Consider the following 7,208-nt stretch of genomic DNA (forward strand, 5'->3'; position numbering starts at 1 on the left):
ATATTGGATATGGGGTCACTAATATGGGATATGGGGTCACCAATATGGGATATGGGGTCACCATTGTGGGATATGGGGTCACTAATATTGGATATGGGGTCACCAATGAGGGATATGGGGTCACCAATATGGGATATGGGGTCACCAATATGGGATATGGGGTCACTAATATGGGATATGGGGTCACTATATATGGGATATGGGGTCACTATATATGGGATATGGGGTCGCCAATATGGGATATGGGGTCACCAATATGGGATATGGGGTCACCAATTTGGGATATGGGGTCACTAATATGGGATATGGGGTCACTAATTTGGGATATGGGGTCACCAATATGGGATATGGGGTCACTGATATGGGATATGGGGTCATCAATATGGGATATGGGGTCACTAATATGGGATATGGGGTCACCTACATGGGATATGGGGTCACTAATATGGGATATGGGGTCACTAATATGGGATATGGGGTCACTAATATGGGATATGGGGTCAGCAATATGGGATATGGGGTCACTAATATGGGATATGGGGTCACCATTGTGGGATATGGGGTCACCAATACGGGGTATGGGGTCACCAGTATGGGATATGGGGTCACTAATATGGGATATGGGGTCACCATTGTGGGATATGGGTTCACCAATTTGGGATATGGGGTCACTAATATGGGATATGGGGTCACGAATACGGGGTATGGGGTCACCAATACGGGGTATGGGGTCACTAATTTGGGATATGGGGTTAATGGCCTGAGTTGTGGGGTCCCCAATAAGGGCCGTGGGCTCCACAGTGTGACTTATGGGATCCATGGGCTCCACAGTGTGACTTATGGGATCCTATGGGGTCACCACTGTGACTTATGGGATCCTATGGGGTCACCACTGTGACTTATGGGATCCTATGGGGTCACCACTATGACTTATGGGATCCATGGGGTCCACAGGCTGAGCTATGGGGAGGGGGCGTGGTTTGGAGGGGGCGTGTCCTGATTGGGCGTGGTTATAGTGGGGGGGCGTGGTTTAGAAGGGGCGTGTCCTGATTGGGCGTGGTTTAAGAAGGGGCGTGTCATGACTGGATGTGGTTACAGAGTGGGCGTGGTTTAGCAGGGGCATGTCCTGATTGGGCGTGGTTATAGTGGGGGGCGTGGTTTAAGAAGGGGCGTGTCCTGATTGGGCGTAGTTACAGAGTGGGCGTGGTTTAGACGAGGCGTGTCCTTTTTGGGCGTGGTTTAGAAGTGGGCGTGGCCTCAAGTGGACGTGGGGGCGTGGCTTAAAGTGGACGTGGTTAAGAAGGGGGCGTGGTTTGGAGTGGGCGTGGCTTCGAGGGGGTTGTATTTAAGGGGGTGGGGCTTGAGGTGCTGTTTGTGAGCCCAGTACAGCCCAGTACAGCCCAGTACAGCCCAGTGCCACCAGTTCTATCCCAGTACAGCCCAGTACAGCCCAGTGCCACCAGTTCTATCCCAGTACAGCCCAGTACAGCCCAGTGCCACCAGTTCTATCCCAGTACAGCCCAGTACAGCCCAGTGCTCCCAGTTCTATCCCAGTACAGCCCAGTACAGCCCAGTGCCACCAGTTCTATCCCAGTTCTATCCCAGTACAGCCCAGTACAGCCCAGTGCTCCCAGTTATATCCCAGTACAGCCCAGTACAGCCCAGTACAGCCCAGTGCCACCAGTTCTATCCCAGTACAGCCCAGTACAGCCCAGTGCCACCAGTTCTATCCCAGTACAGCCCAGTGCCACCAGTTCTATCCCAGTACAGTCCAGTGCCACCAGTTCTATCCCAGTACAGCCCAGTGCCACCAGTTCTATCCCAGTACAGCCCAGTGCCACCAGTTCTATCCCAGTACAGCCCAGTACAGCCCAGTGCCACCAGTTCTAACCCAGTACAGCCCAGTACAGCCCAGTGCCACCAGTTCTATCCCAGTACAGTCCAGTGCCACCAGTTCTATCCCAGTACAGCCCAGTGCCACCAGTTCTATCCCAGTACAGCCCAGTGCCACCAGTTCTATCCCAGTACAGCCCAGTACAGCCCAGTGCCACCAGTTCTATCCCAGTTCTATCCCAGTACAGCCCAGTACAGCCCATTGCCACCAGTTCTATCCCAGTACAGCCCAGTACAGCCCATTGCCACCAGTTCTATCCCAGTACAGCCCAGTACAGCCCAGTGCCACCAGTCATATCCCAGTACAGCCCAGTGCTCCCAGTTCTATCCCAGTACAGTCCAGTACAGCCCAGTGCTCCCAGTGCCACCAGTTTTATCCCAGTACAGCCCAGTGCCCCGTCCCAGTCCCTCCCAGTCCTTCCCAGTATGTCCCAGTCCCTCCCAGTATGTCTCAGTCCCTCCCAGTGCTCAGAGACCCTCTGAGGGTCCTCTCAGTGCCCCCAGTCCCGGTGCCCCCAATCCATCCCAGTCCCTCCCAGTGCCCCCAGTCCCCCCCCCAGTCCCTCCCAGTTCCCTCCAGTCCTTCCCAGTTCACCCCAATTCCCCCCCAGTCCATCCCAGTCCCTCCCAGTTCCTCCCAGTGCTTCCAGTCCCCCCTCAGTCCCCCCAATCCGTCCCATTCCCCCCCAATCCCCCCAGTCCCCACCCAGCCCCCCCCAGTTCCCCCTCCCCAGTCCGTTCCAGTCCCTCCCAGTCCCCCATTCCCCCCCATTCCCCCCCAGTCGGTCCCTTCCGTCCCAGTGCTCCCAGACTCCCCCCAGTCCCCCCCCCATTCCCTCCCAGTCCCCTCCAATCCCCTCCAATCCATCCCAGTCCCCTCCAATCCCCCCCATTCCCTCCCAGTCCCCCCCTATTCCCCCCCAACCCCCCAGTCCGTCCCAGTACTCTCAGTCCCCCCCATTCCCCCCATTCCCCACCAGTCCATCCCAGTCCCCCCTCAGTCCGCCCCAGTTCCCCCCAGTCCCCCTCAACCCCCCCCCCCCAATCCCACCCAGTCGCTCCAGTCCCCCCCAGTATGTCCCAGTGCCCCCAGTCCCCCCCAGTCCGTCCCAGTCCCTCCCAGTGCTCCCAGTCCCCCCTCAGTTCCCCCTGTCCCCTCCAGTCGATCCCAGTCCCCCCCATTCCCCCCAGTTTGTCCCAGTCCATCACAGTGCCCCCTATTCCCCCCCATTCCCCCCAGTCCCTCCCAGTGCCCCCAGTCCCCTCCAGTTCCCCCAGTTCATCCCAGTCCCTCCCAGTACCCCCCCCACGTCTATCCCAGTCGGTCCCAGTGCTCCCAGTCCCCCCTCATTCCCCCCAATCCCCCCCCAGTCCCCCCCATTCCCCCTCAGTCCGTCCCAGTCCATCCCAGTCTGTCCCAGTCGGTCCCAGTGCCCCCTATTCCCCCCCATCCCCTCCCATTCCCCCCCCAGTCCCCCCCAGTCCATCCCAGTTGGTCCCAGTCCGTCCCATTCCCTCCCAGTCCGTCCCAGTGCTCCCAGTCCCCCCTCAGTCCCCCCATTCCCCCCCCCAGTCCATCCCAGTCCGTACCAGTCGGTCCCAGTCCATCCCAGCGCCCCCTATTCCCCCCCATTCCCCCCTCAGTCCCCCCCAGTATGTCCCAGTTCCCCCCAGTGCTCCCAGTTCCCCCCAGCCACCCCCCATTCCCCCCCATTCCCCCCCAGTCCATCCCAGTCCCCCCTCAGTTCCCCCCAATCCCCCCCAGTCGGTCCCATTGCTCCCATTCCCTCCCAGTTCCCCCCAATCCCCCCTAGTCCGTCCCATTCCCCCCCAGTCCCCTCCCAGTCCCCCCCAGTCCCCCCCAGTCCGTCCCAGTGCCCCCTATTCCCCCCCATTCCCCCCCACTCCCTCCTCAGTCCCCCCCAGTCCATCCCAGTCTGTCCCAGTCCCCCCACAGTCTCCCCCAGTACCCCCTCCCCAGTCCGTTCCACTCCCTCCCAGTCCCCCCATTCCCCCCCAGTATGTCCCAGTTCCTCCCAGTGCTCCCAATCCCCCCCAGCCTCCCCCCATTCCACCCCAATCCCCCCAAGTCCGTCCCAGTGCGCCCAGTGCTCTCAGTCCCCCCCAGTCTCTCCCCCCAATCCCCCCTCAGTCCCCTCCCAGTTCCTCCCAGTCCCCCCCAGTCGGTCCCAGTGCCCCCTATTCCCCCCCCAGTCCCCCCCATTCCCCCCTATTCTCCCCCCCAGTCCCCCCCAGTCGGTCCCAGTGCCCCCTATTCCCCCCCATTCCCCCCTATTCTCCCCCCCAGTCCCCCCCAGTCCGTCCCAGTGCCCCCTATTCCCCCCCATTCCCCCCCACTCCCTCCCCAGTCCCCCCCAGTCCATCCCAGTTGGTCCCAGTCCCCCCTCAGTCCCCCCCAATCCCACCCATTCCCCCCAGTGGGTCCCAGTCGGTCCCATTGCTCCCAGTCCCTCCCAGTACCCCCCCAATCCGTCCCAGCGCCCCCCATTCCCCCCCCCAGTCCCCTCCCAGTTCCCCCCAGTTCCCCCCAGTCCCCCCCAAACCTCCCCAGTCCGTCCCAGTCCGTCCCAGTGCCCCCTATTCCCCCCCATCCCCTCCCATTCCCCCCCCAGTCCATCCCAGTTGGTCCCAGTCCGTCCCATTCCCTCCCAGTCCGTCCCAGTGCTCCCAGTCCCCCCTCAGTCCCCCCATTCCCCCCCCCAGTCCATCCCAGTCCATCCCATTGCCCCCTATTCCCCCCCATTCCCCCCTCAGTCCCCCTCAGTCCCCCCCAGTATGTCCCAGTTCCCCCCAGTGCTCCCAGTTCCCCCCAGCCTCCCCTCATTCCCCCCCAGTCCATCCCAGTCCCTCCCAGTCCCCCCTCAGTCCCCCCCAAACCTCCCCAGTCCCCCCCAGTCCCCCCCAGTCCGTCCCAGTGCCCCCTATTCCCCCCCATTCCCCCCCACTCCCTCCTCAGTCCCCCCCAGTCCATCCCAGTTGGTCCCAGTCCCCCCTCAGTCCCCCCCAATCCCCCTTCAGTCGGTCCCAGTCCCTCCCATTCCCTCCCAGTTCCCCCCATTCCCCCCTAGTCTGTCCCAATCCCCCCCCACCCCCCCCCAATCCCCCCCAGTCCCTCCCAGTCCCCCCTCAGTCCCCCCCAATCCATCCCAGTCCCCCCCATTGCCCCCACTCCGTCCCAATCTCCCCCAGTCCCCCCCCAATCCCTCCCAGTACCCCCCAGTGCTCCCAGTGCTCCCAGTTCCCCTCCAGTCCCTCGCAGTACCCCCCCAGTCCCCCCAGTCCGTCCCAGTCAATCCCAGTCCCTCTTAGTACCCCCCCCCCCCGCCGGTCCCAGTTCCCCCCAGTCCCTTCCCATTCCAACCCCATCCTCCCCATTCCCCCCCATTCTTCCCCACTCCCCCCAGTCCTTCCAAGTTCCCCCCAGTCCCCCCCAGTTCCCCCCCCATTCCCTCCCAGTCTGTCCCAGTCGGTCCCAGTGCCCCCCATTCCCCCCCATTCCCCCCCAGTCCCCTCCCAGTTCCCTCCAGTTCCCCCCAGTGCCCCCCAGTTCTTCCCATTCCCTCCCAGTACCCCCCCCCAGTCTGTCCCACTCCCCCCTAGTGCTCCCTGTCCCCCCCATTCCCCCCCATTCCTTCCCAGTACCCCCCCATTCCCCCCATTCCCCCCCAGTCTGTCCCAGTCCGTCCCAGTCCCCCCAGTCCCTCCCAGTACCTCCTCCTAGTCCCCCCCCATTCCCTCCCAATCCCCCCCAGTCGGTCCCAGTCCCCCCCATTCCCCCTAGTCGGTCCCACTCGGTCCCATTGCTCCCAGTCCCTCCCAGTACCCCCCCCCCAATCCGTCCCAGTCCGTCCCAGTGCCCCCAGCTCCTCCCAGTCCCCCTCATCCCCTCCCAGTCCCCCCCATTCCCCTCCTCTCCCCCCCATTCCGCCCCAGTCCCTCCCAGTACCTCCCAGTGCCCCCAGTCGGTCCCAGTTCCCCCCAGTTCCCCCCATTCCCCCCCATTCTCCCTCAGTCCATCCCAGTGCCCCCAGTCCCCCCCATCCCCCCCCACTCCCCCCATTCCCCCCAGTCCTTCCAAGTTCCCCCCATTCCCCCCCAGTCCGTCCCAGTCGGTCCCAGTGCCCCCTATTCCCCCCTTTTCCCCCCCTCAGTCCCCCCCAGTTCCTCCCATTCCCTCCCAGTGCCCCCCCAAGTCTGCCCCAGTCCCTCCCAGTCCCCCCCACCCCCCCCCAATGCCCCCCAGTCCGTCCCATTCCCTCCCAAGTTGGTCCCAGTCCCTCCCACTCCCCCCCAGTGCCCCCAGTCCCTCCCAGTACCCCCCCCCAGTCCGTCCCAGTCCGTCCCAGTCCGTCCCAGTCCCCCCCCATCCCCCCCACTGGGTCCCATTGCTCCCATTCAGGGCCGCGTTGTGAGACAATGGGACATTGAGGGGGGACACAAAGGGGACGGGGTGGGGTGGGACGGGGATGGGGCGGGTGTGGGGCGGGTGTGGGGCGGGTGTGGGGCGGGTGTGGGGCGGGTGTGGGGCGGGTGTGGGGCGGGTGTGGGGCGGGTGTGGGGCGGCTATGGGGAGGGTGTGGGGCGGCTGTGGGGCGGGTGTGGGGCGGGTGTGGGGCGGGTGTGGGGCGGGTATGGGGCGGGTATGGGGCGGGTGTGGGGCGGCTATGGGGCGGGTGTGGGGCGGCTGTGGGGCGGGTGTGGGGCGGCTATGGGGCGGGTGTGGGGCGGGTGTGGGGCGGGTGTGGGGCGGGTATGGGGCGGGTATGGGGCGGGAGGGGGAGGGGGCGGGCCCATATGGGATATGGGACCCCATATGGGATTTGGGGACCCCATAGGATCGAGGGGGTCCCATATGGGATTTGGGGACCCCATATGGGATATGGGGACCCTATGGGATCAAGGGGGGTCCTATATGGGATATGGGGACCCCATATGGGATATGGGGAACCTATGGGATCAAGGGGGGTCCTATATGGGATATGGGGACCCCATATGGGATATGGGGACCCCATGGGATCAAGGGGGGTCCTATATGGGATTTGGGGACCCCATGGGATCAAGGGGGTCCCATATGGGATTTGGGGACCCTATGGGATCAAGGGGGTCCAATATGGGATATGGGGACCACATATGCGATATGCGGACCCCATGGGATCAAGGGGGGTCCTATATGGGATATGGGGACCCTATGGGATCAAGGGGGTCCCATATGGGATTTGGGGACCCCATATGGGATCTGGGGTACCCATAGGATGTGTGGTGGGGTCCCATATGGGATTTGGGGTCCCTGTAGG

This window comes from Coturnix japonica, unplaced genomic scaffold (assembly GCF_054131305.1).
Source record: "Coturnix japonica strain WE unplaced genomic scaffold, WE-NBRP24 Scf054, whole genome shotgun sequence".
NCBI classification, from domain to species: Eukaryota; Metazoa; Chordata; class Aves; order Galliformes; family Phasianidae; genus Coturnix; species Coturnix japonica.